Source organism: Oncorhynchus nerka, linkage group LG10 (genome assembly GCF_034236695.1).
Source record: "Oncorhynchus nerka isolate Pitt River linkage group LG10, Oner_Uvic_2.0, whole genome shotgun sequence".
Lineage (NCBI taxonomy): Eukaryota > Metazoa > Chordata > Actinopteri > Salmoniformes > Salmonidae > Oncorhynchus > Oncorhynchus nerka.
In genome coordinates, this window is record NC_088405.1 from 38,156,500 (window position 1) to 38,175,333 (window position 18,834).

The window sequence follows — 18,834 nt, forward strand, 5'->3', positions numbered from 1 at the left end:
TCAAACAGACAGCTTGGTGCATTCAACATGTCAATACCTCTCATAAATACAAGCAGTGTGTATGTGTTTGCGTGGGAGTGTCGGTGTAAGTGTGTGTGCGTGTGTGGGTAGAGCCATGAGAGTGTTCATAGTTAGTGCAAAAGAGTCAGTGCAGATATTCCGGGTAGCCATTTGATTAACTATTCAACAGTCATATGGCTTGGAGCCTGTTGGTTCGAGAGCTGATGCTCTGGTGTTGCTTGCCAGATGGTCCCAGAGAGAGCAGTCCATAGCTTGGGTGGCTGAAGTCTTTGGCAATTTCTTGGGCCTTCCTCTGACAACGCCTGATATAGAGATCGTGGATGGCAGGGAGCTCGGCCCCAGTGAAGTACTGAGCTGTCAGCACCACCCTCTGTAGGGCCTTGCGGTCGAGGGCGGTTCAGTTGCCGTACCAGGCGGTGATGTAGCCAGGCAATGGTACAGCAGAAGAACCTCAGGCTCCTGGGGGAGAAGAGGCGTTGTTGTTCCCTCTTCATCACTGTCCGGGTATGTGTAGACTATTTATTAAGTCCATAGTTATGTGGACACTGAGGAACATGAAGCTCTCAACCCAATCCACTATAGCCCTGTCAATGTGGATGGGGGCGTACTCACCTCTCTGTTTCCTGTAATCCACAATCAGCTCCTTGGTTTTACTGACGTTAAGGAAGAGGTTGTTGTCCTGGCACCACACTTCCAGGTCACTGTAGGCTGTCTCATTGTTGTCGCTGCCGGCAAACTTGACGATGGTGTTGGAGTCGTGCATGGCCAGGTAGTTGTCGGTGAACAGGGAGGACAGGAGGGGAATAAGCACACAACCCTGGGGGCCCCCTTATTGAGGGTTGTATGGCATAGGAGTTGTTGCCTATTCTCACCACCTGGGGGCGTCCAGTCGGGAAGTCCAGGATCCAGCTGCAGAGGGAGGTGTTTAGTTCCAGGGTCCTGAGCTTGGTGATGAGCTTGGCGGGGACTATGGTGAGCTGTAGTCAATGAACAGCATTCTCATATAGGTATTCCTCTGTTCCAGGTGGAAGGGAGCAGTGTGAAGTGCAATTGAGATTATGTCATCTGTGGATCTCTTGGAGTGGTTCAAGGATTTCTGGGATGATGGTGTTGATATGTGTTGATATGTGCCATGACCAGCCTTTCAAAGAAAGCACAATATGATTACAGATGTGAGTGCTACAGGGCGATGGTCATTTAGGCAAATTACCTGAGAGATCTTGGGAACCAGAAACAATAGTGGTCAGCTTGAAACATGTTGGAATTTGTGAAGAAACTTGCCATCTGGTCTGCACATGCTCTGAGAACTTTCCCTGCTATTCCGTCTGGCCCAGGGGCCTTGCGAGTGTTAACCTGTTTAAAAATCTTATTTGCGTCAGCCATGGAGAGCGAGACCACACAGTCATTCGGAACAGCAGGGGCTCTCATTGCATGGCTAAGTGTTGTTTACCTCAACTCGAGCACAGAAGGCATTTAGCTGGTTTGGGAGGGCTGCATTCATTGGAAAGTTCATGGCTCCCTTTGTAATCCACAATAGTCTGCGAGCCCTGACACATCCAACGAGCACCAGAGCCATTGTAGAAGGATTACATCTTAATCCTATATTGTCCTTTTGCATGTTGGATGGCTTGTCGAAGGTTGTAGCGGGATTTCTTGTTTGTGTCCATGTACGTGTCCCATTCCTGAAAAGTGGTAGCTCTATCTTTTAGTCTTTTCTTTATGATTTCCCCTGTAATCCATGGCTTCTGGGTTGAATACCTGGTTCATTCTAATAATAATTCAGTGCCTTTTAAGCAGTGTAACTTGGGTCCAAAAAACATTTGATTTCACCTCATTTTAACATTTTAAAGAGCACTAGTTAAACTTAATTTAAAAAATCCTATCTCAAGAGGTTACATGAAGAAATATTAAGTGACAAATAAATGAACAGGGTTTTATCTTAAATCATCCATCAATGGAATGGAAGCTTGTTGTGTGCAACAGGGAGTGGTAATTGAATGCAAGCTTCAGAAAAAAAAGGATCAGAACCTTCACCTAAGATGACATACCCAAATCTAACTGCCTGTAGCTCAGGACCTTAAGCAAGGATATGCATATTCGTGATACCATTTGAAAGGAAACACTTTGAAGTTTGTGGAAATGTGAAATTAATGTAGAAGAAAGGCCATACATTGAGATAGGATCCTAGGTGTAAGTCAGATTTTGCCCATAAGATGGCAGCAGTTTGTGTGCAAAGTTTCAGACTGATCCAGTGAAGAATTTCCTCACTACACAATATTTTGCATCACGTCTGCCAGGAGTTTGCCCAAATGTGCCGAATTGGTCAATTTAAACGATAGAGCACATACAAAAATGCTATGGTAATAAAAAATGCAAGGATTGTCATAGATGATGGATCATTAGCTTTCCTACAGAAAAGACTAGCTTCACACATCTAGATGGCGGGGTGTGTGTGGAGTCAGCGACAGCAGTGGGGTCAAACTGTAGAACCCAGTTCCTACATTTGAATAAAAAAATAGATTTTTTCAAACAAAACTACATTTTATCTCTGGGAACCTCAGGATAACAAATCAGAATTAAATGACTGAATGTAAGTACATTATTTACCCTCAAAGGTGAACTAGTTGCCGTGATAAAAGTGTTTTGTTGTTGTGCACTACCCTCAAACAATAGCATGGTATTTTGTTTTTAATAGCTACTGTAATTAGCTATTAACAAGAATTTTAGTTCAAGCAGAATTCCTAATATATTTCAGAGAACACAGAAAACGTTGGTGGTGAGCTGAGAATCAAGCGGGTCTACTGTCACCACATGTTCACAGACAGCTTCCGTTGAATTAGCTCGGTGCACAATGTGTGACATACTGCTTAGGGCTGTTGTCCTGTTTACAGTGTTGAAACAGCTGGACCCTGAGTCCATCATGGGCTCCATAACTGCCACTGTAGATTTTTGACCTCCCCTGTTTGCTGTCATCCTCTCACTGAGCATTGGCAGCTGGTGGACCGTGCTCACCTCACTGAATCATGATGTATGATGTTTATATAGTGCTGAAATCCCCTCTGGACCAGCAGCCCACAGTCTAATTAAGAGCTACCAGATATTAACAAACACATGTGCGCGCACACACATAGTCTTGCATGTGCGCACGCACGCACACACACACACACACACAAAGTCTTGTATAATTAACTTTGTGGGGACACACATTTCAGTCCCATTCAAAATTCTATTTTACCTTACCCTAACTTTAACCCTAAACCTAGCTCTTAAACCTAAACCTAATTCTAACCCTAACACTAATTCTAACCTTAACCCCCTAGAAAAATCATTTGACCTTGTGGGGACTAACAAAATGTCCCCAGTTGGGACTTCTGGTGCCTACAAGTATAGATTAACAAGTCCACACACACACACCAACACGTACACACACAAGCACACACACCCATATACTGGCAAGGGATGGGATACTACTTGCGTTGCTGTAAGCAGAGAAAGAGAGAGATGTGATCAGACAAGCAATGCTTCAGGTTTCCAGTCAGTAGACATCAGCCAGAGAGCATTCAGACAAGACAGATGTCTACCCCAGGACTCGTTGTTCCCAAACAAATGTGGATGTGTGGATCAAAATAAATCCTTAGTACAACTACTCAAATACTAGGCTTTACTGTCATTTATTATGTGGGAATGTTGTCTGAGTACTGTGAAAGCGTTCAAAACACACATATTTACTGCTGAAAACATGAAAACAGACGGATGTTTAGATGTGTGTAGTATCCCAGCTAGCACATAATGTTCTGAGAACAATGTGTTTCTTAGAGCTTGGTGAGTGAGTGGTTGTCCTATGGTTTTGGCTAGAGGACTCCTGATATCTCTGGGAGTGATATAAGCATCATTTTTGTCTTTATCTGTTGTTGTCTAGTACTCTTTTTGCTAGCTAGGGCTATCTACTTTAAGTGCTGACTGTCTTCCCAGTAGCCTATTTGGTGTGTGAACTGCTGAATGCTATTAATGTGCAGATGATTGTTGTCAAATCAACCAGGATTAAGGGGCAGGGCAATTTGTGACTGTTGTTGTTTTTCATAATCAGTAGCTGTATTGGAGGGGGAGGGTTTTGTCCCTCTCCTAGGCAATCAGCAATTAGTACAGGGAGGTGTGCTCCTTACCTTTGCAAGGCAATTAGTATTAGTACTTCAGTCTCCAATTTTTACTCAGCAGCAGTTGTAAGCAGCGGTCTCATCGCAAATATAAGACTGTCACCGAAATGGTTCTGCCGAGTTGTTTGAGGAAGGAAAGAGAGGAAGGCTCCACACCACTCTCTTACTTGAGCATCGTACCTAGTTATTTTCAGATTACTATATTATTTTGCTCTTTTGTAGCTTTGGCAACTACAGTACACAACCAAAGTATGTGGACACCTGCTCGTTGACCATCTCATTCCAAAATCATGGGCATTAATAAAGATAATTGTGTTTTTTACATTGGATAAAAGCAGAGACTCAGAGCTATGAAATGGTATATCATACACTGCATTTGAGGAACAATGGGAAAGTAATTCTGCTTAGAAAGTTGATAAACTTGTAACCTTACTTTTGAGAAAATGGACTTTGAATGTTTTGTTACCTACTGGAGAGCTCTTCTTTGTCTACACCAGGCCAGAGCAAAGGCTGGCCCGGGGGCCGTATGCAGCCCGCCACCTGATTCAATATGACCCATGGTATCATGCTCAGATCACATAAAGAATTTGCGATAGTAAAGTTTTGCGTAATGTATTTGTTATTCAAATTAAAAGCCCAATGAATACTCGCCTTTGTGTAATGATTTAACTCCCACCACTTGCGGGACATTTGTTTTGAAGACACATATAAATAACAACTGCACGAGGACAGACGACGACTGACAGGCTGACACACACAGGCTGACACACACAGGCTGACACGCACAGGCTGACACGCACAGGCTGACACGTTCTAGCTAGCTAGAAATTGCGCAAAAAAATGTGTTTTTCAAAGATTTAAAAGAAAAGGAGGGTAGACAAATGAATGTAGGGTGTTCCAGCAACAGTGGACATCTACATATTTCTTTATTGGGGTATCAAGGAAAGCTGTGTGCTTAGTGTGCAAAGAGAGCATCGCTGGCTTGATAGACTACAATTTGTCCCGACACTTCCAGACGAAGCATGCAGAGAAATATAGGACTATGAGGGCAAGTGCATCGAAATAATTGCTTTCTCAGTTGCAAAAGCAGCAAGGACTTTTCACAAAACTGCATTAGGCAAACGACAGAATTGCGAGAGCTAGCTATGTACTGTCCCACAAAATTGCTAAACATATCAAGCCATTCGCTGAGGGCGAATTCATAAAATTATGTTTAATTGACTCTGCAGCAATACTTTGCCCCTACAAGAAAGAGCTGTTTGAAAATGTTTCCCTGTCAAGACGAACAGTGAAACGGCGTGTTAAGGAAATCGCAGGGAATATGGAACAATAGTTGAAAGACAAGGTACAGGATTTCACCTATTTTGCCTTGGCCCTGGATGAGAGCAGTGATGCATGTGACATGGCACAGTTGTTGATATTCTTACAAGGCATAACCACAACCACAGGGAAAGATTTATTGGAGGAGGTTAATAAGTGTGTGGCAAAGCTGGGACTTTTGAAAAGTTATCCCGTGTGACTATTGATGGGTGCCCAAACTTGACAGGAAAAAACATTGGCCTTTTGAAAAGAGTTGGCCTTTTGGAAGACACAGAGTCGGGTCATGCAGATCTCCCTTACCACACAAACATGAGATGGCTGAGTTTGGGGAAGGTGCTTAAAAGGGTGTGGGACCTGAAGTCAGAGATTGCTGAGTTTTTGCAAACGAAAGGAAAATATGTGGATTTCCCTCAATTGCAAGATAAAGAATGGTTGGCTGATTTTTCCTTCACCGTGGACATCATGGCCGTCATGAATGAACTGACTTCCAATCTACACGGGAAGGGCCTTTTTGCACATCAGATGTACAGCTTTGTCAAAGCCTTCAAGGGAAAATTACTCCTCCTGAACCACCAAGTAGAAGTCAACAATCTCACCCACCTTCTGACACTATTAGTCTGTTCCCTATCAGATGACCAGCAGGAGAAGTATACATTGCGTCTGAGTGCTTTGAACGATGAGTTTTCTCATCGTTTTGAGGATTTCAAAGTGTTGGAAAATGACATGCTGTTGGTTTCCTCTCCTTTCACCTTCAATGTGGGTAACGCTTCCACTGACCTGCAACTTAAGCTTATAGATCTTAAGTCTGATGCAGTGATTGGAGAATTATTCAAAACAATGTAACTGACAAGGTTCTATGCATCTCTCGATTAACAAAACTTTCCAAAGATTAGGAGACATGATCAGAATATGTTTACTGGACATGTTTGTACTGGCCATATTCAACGGGTGTTGAGCGTTTGTAAATTCATCAGTTATTCTGTGCTCTGGCACACTCAGATAAGAGTGCTCTGAAATTGGAGTAGATAGCCAGACTGGGTTAATGAATGCACCCAAAATGGTTGCTTGCATAGTGGAGTATTTTGTTAGACATGTAGCTAGCTAGCTAAACAATGAACCATAATCCCAACTCATAACGTTACTATCCTGCATGAATCTGCAGGTAGCTAACTAACCAGGTTCAATGTTAGCTAGCTAACATTAGGCTATAGCTAGCCAAGCAAATGGCTCTGAGATACAAATAATAAGATCATAGCTAGCGAGCCAGCCAGCTAATGCTAGCTAACAGTACACTTTAACTTAAAATGAAAAGATTATGTCAAAATTAGACACTTGTAATATCTGAAAATGTAGCTAGCCAGACTATCTTTATTCATGTATTTTTTTATTTTTACTTATACCCCTTTTCTCCCCAATTTTGTGGTATCCAATTTGTAGTTACAGTCTTGTCTCATCACTGCAACGCCCGTACGGACTCAGGAGAGGCGAAGGTCGAGAGCCACGCATCCTCCGAAACACAATCCAGTCAAGCCGCACTACTTCTTGACACAATGCCCGCTTAACCCAGAAGCCAGCTTCACCAATGTGTCGGAGGAAACACTGTACACCTGGCGACCATGTCAGCGTACATTGTGCCCCAGCCCGCGACAGGAGTCGCTAGAGCGCAATGGGACAAGAACATCCCGGCCGGCCGGCCAAACCCTCCCTTAACCCGGATGACGCTGGGCCAATTGTGCGCCGCACCATGGGTTTCCCGGTCGCGAGCTAAACAATGAACCATAATCCCAACTCATGATGTTACTACCATGCATGAATCTGCAGGTAGCTGACCAACCAGGATCAATGTTAGCTAGCTAACAATAGGCTATAACTAGCCAAGGAAATGGCTCTGAGATAATAATAATAATAATATCATACATGAAACGTTAGCTAGCGAGCAAGCCAGCTAATGTTAGCTAGATAACAGTACACTTTAACTTGAAATTAAAGCACTTTCTGTCAAAATAGGAAACGTGTAATATCTGAAAATGTAGCTAGCTAGACCATCTTACCCATATACTGTACACCATAGATGCATGCGTCCGGAGACAGATGTTTTCTCCATCTCCTGAGCTATCATACTCGAATTCCACTGATTTCAAAACTCAGTCCTCCAGAAAGTGGAGAGAAACACTTCTGCAGTTTTACTATGTGTAACATTAAAAAAGCAGCGTTAGACAGGATTACCTATACATACTGACGAGCTCAAATAGACAGAAGCGTGCTATATGGCAGACCAACCCATTACTGATCTTTCGGCATGTCCAGCCCACTCATTATCTCAGCCATTCATAGCAAGTGGGAGGTTGCTCGCCTTTTCTATTTCTGTAGCGAAACCAACTAAGCTCGTAATTTAACACATTTCTTCATATTTACAGATACAAATTTGTTATTAAGGCACATGAAAGTCACACAGGTCTGTGGGTAGTGGAGCAAAAATGGAGTATAACAAAACTTCCGGAGGATCTATCATCCTTCCACTCCCTCCTCTCTACCTTCACTTTCTCTGTATCCGCTGTTAAAGCCACTTTCAATCACTCTAAATTTCAAGCCTTTGAACCCTAGGAAAATATTTTCCATATTCTCCTCCCTCCTTGATCCTCCACCCCCTCCCCTCCCTCCTCCCTCTCTGCGGACAACTTTGTCAACCACTTTGAAAAGAAGGTTGATAATATCCGCTCGTCATTCACTCAGTAATTTGAGTCCACTGGTCCCACTCACACACAACCCTAGGCCTTGACCTTTTGCCACTATCTCTCCCCAGATTAAATCCTGTAACTAGTGATGTTACAGCCTCACAACCTGCCCACTCGACCTCGTCCCCTCCCTACGCCAGACCATCTCTGGAGACCTTCGCCCATTACTCACTTTCCTCATCAACTCATCCCTGAACACTGGCTGCATCACCTCTAACTTCAAAATGAGCCATGAATGAGCCATGAGTTGCTCCCCTCCTCAAGAAACCAACTCTTGAATCATCTGGCATGAAAAACTTCAGACCAGTATCTTCTTTTTTTTTCATTACAAAACACTTGAGCGTGCTGTCTGTGACGAACTCTCTTGATATCTCTCTCGGAACAATCTTCTTGACCCTAACCAGTCAGGCTTCAAGACGGTTTACTGAACTGAGACTGCGCTTCGTTGTGTCATGGAGGTTCTCAGCATTGCCAAAGCTAAATCTCTATCCTCTGTTCTCATCCTCCTAAATCTGTCTGCTGCCTTCGACACTGTGAATCATCAGATCCTATATATCACAAAACAACCTAGTGTTATATAACACAAAACTATCTTCAACCTAATGTTATACAGTGCATTCAGAAAGTATTCAGACTTTTCCACATTTTATTTATTCTAAAATTGATACAATTTTTTTCTCATCAATCTACACATAATTCCCCATATTGTCAAAGCGAACATTTCTAAAAAAATATACTGCAGAAATACCTTATTTACATGAATATTCAGACCCTTTTCTATGAGACTCGAAATTGAGCTCAAGTGCATCCTGTTTCCATTGATCATCCTTGATTGGAGTCCACCTGTGGAAAATTCAATTGATTGGGCATGATTTGGAAAGGCACACACCAGTCTATAACATTTTACAGTGCATGTCAGAGCAAAAACCAAGCCATGAGGTCAAAGGAATTGTCCGTAGAGCTCCGATACAGTATTATGTTGAGGCACAGATCTGGGGAAGGGCACCAACACATTTCTGTTTTGGAATCACCAAGACTCTTCCTAGAGCTGGTCACCCAATCGGGGGAGAAGGTGACCAAGAACCCGATGGTCACTATGACAGAGCTCGTTGCCCCAGTCTGAGGTCCTGACTGCTCTGGAGCAGGTTTTCATCAAGGATATCTCTGTACTTTGCTCTCTTCATCTTTTCCTGGATCCTGACTAGTCTCCCAGTCCCTGCCACTGAAAAACATCCCCACAGCATGATGCTGCCACCACCACCATGCTTCACTGTAGGGATGGTGTCAGGTTTCCTCCAGGCAATGACACTTGGCATTCAGACCAAAGAGTTCAATCTTGGTTTCATCACCAGATAATATAGTTTGTCATGGTCTGAGTCTTTAGGTGGATTTTGGCAAACTCCAAGCGTGCTGTCATGTTCCTTTTACTGAGGAGTGGCTTCCATCTTGCCACTCTACCATAAAGGCCTGATTAGTGGGGTGCTGCAGAGATGGTTGTCATTCTGGAAGTTTCTCCCATCTCCACAGAGGAAGTCTAGAGCTCTGTTAGAGTGACCATCAGGTTCTTGGTCACCTCCCTGACCAAGGCCCTTCTCCCCCGATTGCTCAGTTTGGCTCTGTGGCCAGCTCTAGGAACTATTTCCATTTGGGAATGATGGAGGCCACTGTTCTTGCTGCAGAACTATTTGGTACCCTTCCTGTCTCGGAGCTCTATGGACAATTTCTTTGACCTCATGGCTTTGTTTTTTCTCTGATGTGTGTCTTTCCAAATCATGTCCATTCAATTGGAATTACCACAGCTGAACTCCAATCAAGTTGTAGAAACATCTCAAGGATGATCAATGGAAACAGGATGCACCTGAGTTCAATTTCGAGTTTCATCGAAAAGGGTCTGTATACTTATGTATATAAGGTATTTCTGTTTATTATGTTTAATACATTTGCTAAAATAAAACATGTTTTCGCTTTGTCATTATGGGCTATATAAATGGGCTATATAAAAACTTAGGTATTAGGTACTAAGACGATGTCCTTCAAGATTGAAATCATAACCAGCATCCTGAAACCACCCCTTTACAATTGGGGTAATAGTTCAGTAGTTGATGGGAAATACAGTACTATCTATGCAGCAACACAGTAAGTGCTGTAGATTCACACAGAGAAGAGAAAAAGTTCCTATGTAAATTGCTGAGGATTATTTCTATTTAATAATCAATTTTAGAATAAGGCTGTAACGTAACAACATGTAAAAAAAAATGTCAAGTGGTCTGGATACCTTCCGAAGGCACTGTGTATAAAAAAATTATAAAAGACATACAAATGTACACATTGTGGACTGCATGTCAGCTGTAGGGCACAGATCGTGTTCAGTCAATGTGCAGTAAGTACATGGTGTAAGTAGTGAGGCTTCAAACGTAGATCCCAGTTGCTCCCCAATCAGGCCTCAGTGTGAAATAGAGCTTCAGGTCCTCATGAATATTCATTTACAGCTTTTGAATGGAGCTCATTCCAATGAGCCCAAATAGGAGAGATTGTAGCAACTGTTGACATATACAGTAGGTGGTAAAATTAAAGACGGTTGGAAATTTAAATATTGGATGGTGATAATAAGTTGAGCTTTGGGTCAGACTTACAAGACATATATTTTAAGTCACGTACTTATTCACAGTTTAATCCTGCATAACATATCTAGTATTATACAAGTATTAAGTTATTTAAGGTAAAATGTGCTGTCAGAATAAATTTTGTACATTCTGATTTTGTTGCTCAGATGAGCAATATTCGAATGAGTCTACAATATGTCACAACTTCCGCCAACATCTCTCATGCGCCTAATGTGTTGATTTCCTCTTATTGTAAATGCACTGTTTTTCTTGGGGGGTTTGGAGGGCAGAAAGCACTGATTGGGAAGTCGCCAGTCCGGTCAGGTCTCCACACTCAACACAATGACAGGACGTGATGTCACAGAGTGCCAGGGGGTAGCTGGGTAGTTGGCAGTCATACTCCGGTGTCCAGTCTGCAGGTTGGCATTTTGCTCCACACTGGGCCACATTCTTGCTGCATGGTAACCAGGCTCGACGTGGTAAGTACCATACTATGGGGAGACAAACTCTTGCGACTTTGGTTGAAGGATTTACAATCACGCCTGATAAGGCCAATAAAATCCGTGCCTTGCTGGAAGCCCCGCCTTCCACAGGTGATAAGCGTGAGGCTCGGATTCATTCCTTCAATTTAATACCGCTCTCCAGCGAGCCCAGGAATGAGCATCGTGGTACCAAACAGGTGTTGTACCTCATATCCTTCCTTCAGGGAACAGTAGTTATAGTCTTAACTTTACGTTCCCTTTCAGTCAGACAATTTCAGTACAACATACTATGGGGAAATATACCATGCCCTAAGTTCACCCCAACGGACACTAAATTAAACGGCCCTTGGCAGACCACCCAGATCTGACTCCCACCAGATGCGTCAGTCTGGGTATTGCGTACACGGCACGCTGCCTAGTTACTTTCCCCTGTCCCAGCTGTAAAAACACTTAAAAGGTAAGGACCTGAGAATTTCCAGCCCCTGCTTGGAAAGCTCCTGTAGGAACATAAGGATGTCCCTCACTCCTTTATCTTGGCACCAGAGCTATAAAACACTTGCCACTTATATGCATGCAGCCCTCTCGTGGAGGGTGCCCTTGCAGACTGAATGGTAGCAATAACATTCTCTAGCCATCAGATTGGCCCTCACAGGGGCCAGGCCCATAAGAACCACATCTCTGGCCTCGCTTGCCAAACCTGCCCATGTGCCTGGGACAAAAGGGCCCTGTGCAACGGGAGTTGCCACAGGTCCCTGCATAAAAGGTGAATGAACTCCGTGAACCAAGGCTGCCAAAATAATAAATGGTAAGAACTCCCGGGAGACCCACTCCAACGTGGGCTAAATCAGAACCACTGGCGGAAATGCTTAATGGAGGGTTACAAGGCCACTGGTGCGCCAGAGCATCCGTTCCCAATTTAGCACTCGGGTCCCTCATTGAAAAAACAGACGACACCACATTTTCTCACTATACGTAAAGATAAATAGATACATAGATCTTTACATACAGTGATGGCCAAAAGTTTTGAGAAGGACACACATTAATTTCCATAAAGTTTTCTGCTTCAGTGTCTTTAGATATTTTTTGTCAGGTGTTACTATGGAATACTGAAGTATAATTACAAGCATTTCATAAGTGTTAAAGGCTTTTATTGACAATTACATGAAGTTGATGCAAAGAGTCAATATTTGCAGTGTTGACCCTTCCTTTTCCAGACTTCTGCAATCTGCCCTGGCATGCTGTCAATTAACTTATGGGCCACATCCTGACTGATGGCAGCCCATTCTTGCATGATCAATGCTTGGAGTTTGTCAGAATTTGTGAGTTTTTGTTTGTCCACCAGCCTCTTGAGTATTGACCACAAGTTCTCAATGGGATTAAGGTCTGGGGAGGTTCCTGGCCATGGACCCAAAATATCACTGTTTTGTTCCCCGAGCCACTTAGTTATCACTTTTGCCTCATGGAAAGGTGCTCCATAATGCTGGAAAAGGCAATGTTCCTGGATGGTTGGGAGAAGTTGCTCTCGGAGGATGTGTTGGTCCCATTCTTTATTCATGGCTGTGTTCTTAGGCAAAATTGTGAGTGAGCCCACTCCCTTGGCTGAGAAGCAACCCCACACATGAATGGTCTCAGGATGCTTTACTGTTGGCATGACACATGACTGATGGTAGCGCTCACCTTGTCTTCTCCGGACAAGCTTTTTTCTGGATGCCCCAAACAATCGGAAAGGGGATTCATCAAAATGACTTTACCCCAGTCCTCAGCAGTCCAATCCCTGTACCTTTTGCAGAATATCAGTCTGTCCCTGATGTTTTTCCTGGAGAGAAGTGGCTTCTGTGCTGCCCTTCTTGACACATGGCCATCCACCAAAAGTATTCGCCTCACTGTGCGTGCAGATGAACTCACACCTGCCTGCTGCCATTCCTGAGCAAGCTCTGTACTGGTGGTGCCCCGATCCTGCAGCTGAATCAACTTTGAATCAACCAGTGCTTGCTGGACTTTCCTGGGCACCCTGACGCGTTCTTCTCAACAATTGGCAGCAATATCCTTGCCTGTGAAGCCCTTTTTGTGCAAAGCAATGATGATGACACGTGTTTCCTTGCAGGTAACCATGATTGACAGAGTAAGAACAATGATTTCAAGCACCACCCTCTTGTTGAAGCTTCCAGTCCGTTATTCAAACTCAATCAGCATGACAGAGTGATCTCCATCCTTGTCCTCGTCAACACTCACACCTGTGTTAATGAGAGAATCACTGACATGATGTCAGCTGGTCCTTTTGTGGCAGGGCTGAAATGCAGTGGAAATATTTTGGGGGAATTCAGTTAACCTCTTCAACCTATGGGGGCGCTATGTCATTATTGGATAAAAAAAAAAAAATTGTCACGAAAAGATGCTCGACTATGCATATAATTGCCAGCGTTGGAAAGATAACACTGACGTTTTCAAAACTGCAAAGATATTATCTGTGAGTACCCCAGAACTGATCTTACAGGCGAAACCAAGATGAAACTTCAAACAGGAAATGAACAGGATTTTTGACGCTGTGTTTTACTAACGTCTCCTTATATGGCTGTGAATATGCTGTGAACGAGCTTATGCGCTCTGCCGTTCATCCAAGATGTCTGCAGCATTGTGGCGTATTTGTAGGCATATCATTGGAAGATTGACCATAAGAGACTACATTTGCCAGGGGGCCGTCCGGTGTCCTTTGTCTAAATTGGTGCGCAATTGTCAGTAACACTCAGTTTGCCATGGGATACAGACAGAGAAGCACACTTCCAGGAACGATACCACATTGAAGAGATATGTAGAAAAACACCTTGAGGATTGATTCTAAACAATGTTTGCCATGTTTCAGTCGATATTATGGAGTTATTATGGAAAAAGTTTTTATAACTGAATTTTCGTTTTTTTTTGGTAGCCAAACATGAAGCAGAAAACGGACCGATTTCTCCTGCACAAATAATCTTTCAGGAAAACTGAACATTTGCTATCTAACTGAGAGTCTCCTCATTGAAAACATCCGAAGTTCTTCAAAGGTAAATTATTTATTTAATGTTTTTGCTGGTTTTTGTGAAAATGTTGCCTGGTGATGCTAACGCTAAATGCTAATGCTAAATGCTAACGCTCAATGCTATGGTAGAGAAGCATATTTTTGAAAATCTGAGATGACAGTGTTGTTAACAAAAGGCTAAGCATGAGAGCTAGCATATTGATTTCATTTCATTTGCGATTTTCATGAATAGTTAACGTTGCGTTATGGTAATGGGCTTGAGGCTGTAGTCATGATCCTTTGCATGACAAAGAGGGACTTTGCAATTTAATTAAAATTCATCTGATCACTCTTCATAACATTCTGGGGTATATGCAAATTGCCATCATACAAACTGAGGCAGCAGAATTTGTGAAAATACATTTTTGTGTCATTCTCAAAACTTTTGGCCACGACTGTACAGTGTTGTCTATTTTTCTCTAGGAGGGACCCGAGTGCCCCATTGGGAACCAATGCTCTGGACCCCTCCTTTAACCCTGCCGAAATGTTTCCATACCTGGTAAACCACCCAGGGGTGTAGCCTCCACTCCTGAGAGAGAGGGTCCCACCTGGATAAAATATCTGCACCGGAGGCAACCGGGGACATGCATCGCCCAAAGCAAGCATCTCCCCAGCAATAGAAAGTGAGCCAAGGTTAGGAGGGAGAGGTACAGAGTCTCTACCCAAATTTCTGAGGCATGCCACCACCGACATATTGTCAGTTCATACCAGCAAAAGCCTGCCCGACAAAAGCCAGTCGACTGTAATGGCCAGCGGCTCTTGAGCACTTTGTAGCTCATTCTAGGCACGTAGAAGTCCTGTTGCTTTTCCTAAACCAGGAATTACTGGCTGTACCATCTGTCCTAGATTGTTGACATAGGAACCACTCGGATTGCCTGCTTCTGGAGACGGGAGGATATTTCCTCCTTCAAAATGAGCGCTGAGGCCTTGGGAACAGTCGACGTAATGATACTGCAGGCGCATGGAGGACACACAACAATTTGTAGCCTGTACCCCCACGCCACTGTTTGCATGATCCATGAGCCGACACTGTGCACTTTGTGGACTGGGAGAGATTGGTTCTTTTCCATTTCCACCACTATTGACAACCGTGTGTCTGAACGTGGAGAAGGGACACTTTTCATCGATCTCACACGTGGGAGACTTTTGACACCCGTGAACACTGTGGGTTTGAAAAAACTGTGTTTATGTGTCAAGGTTTGCCTAAAGCCTGATCCACTCTGGCAATCAGTGATGTACCCCGATTGTCAGTGCCACCTTGGGATACTGTTGTCACAACGAGCCTCACTTGGTTTAGGCGGTAAGATGCGATCCGGTAAATGGCTGTCACCCAGCACTGGACCGCACGCATTAAGAATAGACCGAGGGGAAAAAAACTTATCATGGAGGTTACCCTACAGACCAGTTATAGGTGGGAATGAGACAAACAGCTCTGAAAGATTGACCCCTTTTGTAGTAACAGACAGGATCGATTTGTAATCAAATCTCATTTCTAGGAATGAAAAGCGCAGAGCTGGAGAAAGACAGCTAATTTCAGGGTTCCTATAAACCCAGAGACTTTGTGGGGGATAATAGCATGGTCGTGTCCAACCCTGCTTGTTCCCTTGACTCATAGGGACTAATGAGCTACAGGCAGGAATCAGCAATGAATCCCAGTAATATGCCACCTATGCGGGAGGGGTGCCCTTTTGTGGACAGAGAGTGAATTGCCCAATTTATTACTCCCAGCTTGGAGAGATTAATATAGCCCTTGAATCCTGTGAACACCATGAAATGTGGGGTACCAGAGGGGCATTAAACATGGACAAACTTCCAACAAGCGTGCTTCCGTGAGACTATATAGCATGCACGAAGCCCTGCCCTCTTATGGGCACAGAGGGCTGACATATTACCCTGTTTGCCATACCAAACGTGGGGCACTGTTCACACAGTAATCTTGTTGGGGAGCCGTGCAGATGATCAGGGGCTACTTCCTCATTGGAGGAGCACACAAGCCCTGCTTTCTCTACTCCCTCAAACTAGGAATTTAAAATAGGAATGGGGTTGCCAAAGCACCGGGGGGAACACTAGTAAGCTTCATTCAACAGAAGTTATGCATGCTAGCCAAAGTTAGCCAGGAGGCTCTTTATTATAAGCTAGGCTAGCTAGCATCTTTGACCACAGCACGGTCCGTTTAGAATAACCAAGTGACTTAAAGCTGCGTATACTAAACAAGAGAGCTAACCAAGCAACAACTCCGTAGGAAAGCAGGAATAACTAGTAGTAGCTAGCTCACCTCTGCGGGTTAGCTAACTTGATGGCACGCTATGCAGTGCTTGTTAGCTAGTCTGGTCTCAAGTCTACGTAGGACCGGATCACGAGGTGGGACCCGGAACCTTCTGGGAAGAGAGGCAAGTGGTGCTTAACCAAGGCAAACACAGGCAGTGGGGGGATACTCACAGAACCTGGTCTCACTCTCTCTTCGAGTAGTCTCCCTTAACCGGCATCAGAGCGCACCGGAGCTAGGATACATTCCACCCAACCAAAGACCAAAACCATCTCCACAACTCAGACTCAGCCGAGGTACTGGTACCCGGGAGAGGAAGTCACTATCGGAAACGCCAAGCCCCCTAAAGAATGCAACACGATTTTCAAGAGAACCTGTGCCACAGACTAGTAGGGGAACAGTACCAGCCGTCCCCTACTCTTGAACACAAACTGATTAGAGCGAGGGCAGCCTGAGCATGTGCCGAGCTGAAACATACAAGACAACAAATGTGAGTATATTTTCATTCATTTGGGCATGGTCCCAAACCCAAACCTACCTTGTTAGCCTTCATCGTTTTGTTTGCATTAGTCATCTTACTTTTTTCTTTATCCAAGCCAAGCAATTCAAAGAAAAACAAATTGTTTGTGATTAGGAAACGCATGAGAACCATTTAAACATCATTATCCAGGGGGTGAGCACACTTTACCACTAAGGGACAATTTAGTTGCCGCAACTTACGATGGTCTCGTGTTCCAATTGTTTGTTGTAGTGTGACTCGTTCCTGTTCACACTGAGGTGAAAGGCATAATACTGAATAATTAAGGAAATTAATCCAAGCCTCAGGCTTATTATGTGTGGAAGACAGAGCTTCCAGCGAGGCGCGAATTTCATTGGCCTTCATCTGAAGTCATGAGAGTGCAACTCCCCATAGTATGTTGTGCCGAGGTTGACTGACTGAAAGGGAACCCAGGAAGGGGAAAAACATGATGTGCCTTTTCGTTGTTGTCTTTGATTTCAAATTAGTTTTCCACTGAAGCATTTTCTGAAAATATCATGGTAGGTTTGGAGAATGTCTTGAACTCCATCATGTCTGACCAGCAGCAGCAGTTACATCATAACAGAACATGTCTTTGAAGATACAATTCCATGCTCTTTTAGAACTTGGGGACAGTAAGAGTGAAATTAGACAATTGCATTGCATTAATCTCGGGCACCCAAAACAAAAATCGAATAACTTATTTGCTTTAGATGCTTGTCCTGAGGGAGACATGTTAGAAATTATATTAACAAGATTAGCGAAGTCTGCACTCCTTTAAACATAAACTCTCAGCCAGTTTCGGGCAAGTCTGTGGGCTTCAGAAATGATCCAAATCAGAGTACCGGAAACAAAGTTCCTCATTAGTCATCACATCCCACAGTCTGTTGACTGACGCTACTACCATTTATGTTGCGTGTGTCTGTCCACGAGATTAGCATTGTACTGATTTGATGCGTCATTGGTTTATGCAGTGGTCTCTATCCAACCAGCTTTTGCTGAACTTTCTGACACAGCATGTGAGCCAATCCCATGAACCCTTTTAACTACCTGCCAGTGTTTGACAGCCAATCGCAGGACAGTACTGCCTGTGGGTTGCGGGAACTGAGGGCCAGGGCAGAGGCCCTCCCTGCAGAAAGGGGAGTCTGCTCTGCGACTGAATCGAACCCATGGAATCGGGGTCAGGGTTTTGCTTGGCAGGCTTCCAGCTTCATGAACTAATGGGGGGGAACTGGGGAAGGGAATGGAATGAGGAGATAAAAGAGAACAGGAACACGGCAGTGTTTTCAACTCCGCCTGTGCGTCATAGAGATGTATGGAGCACTGCACTGGGACTGAAGCGGGGCCGGAGTGAGGCCTGTCTGGGGTAGGAACCTCCCTGCTGTCCATCTCACCACCCTCAAAATTACAGTGGGTTCTGGGTCATAAAGTCTTTAATAACATGCATGGGGAGATGTAAATATTTGTTCCCCCTTCCTGACTTTCTACAGTACAGTGCATCCACACTTTTATTATTCCATTTTACTTCCTGTGTCCCTCTTTCTTTTCCCTCTGACTCTCCCCTTCTCAACCTCTATTCAAATTATCACTCTATTGTATGATTTGTATTAACTGGAGATTAAATGTGGTGCTGTGTTTTCATTTGGCCAGTGTGTGAGGATTTTGTGTGTGTACATGCATA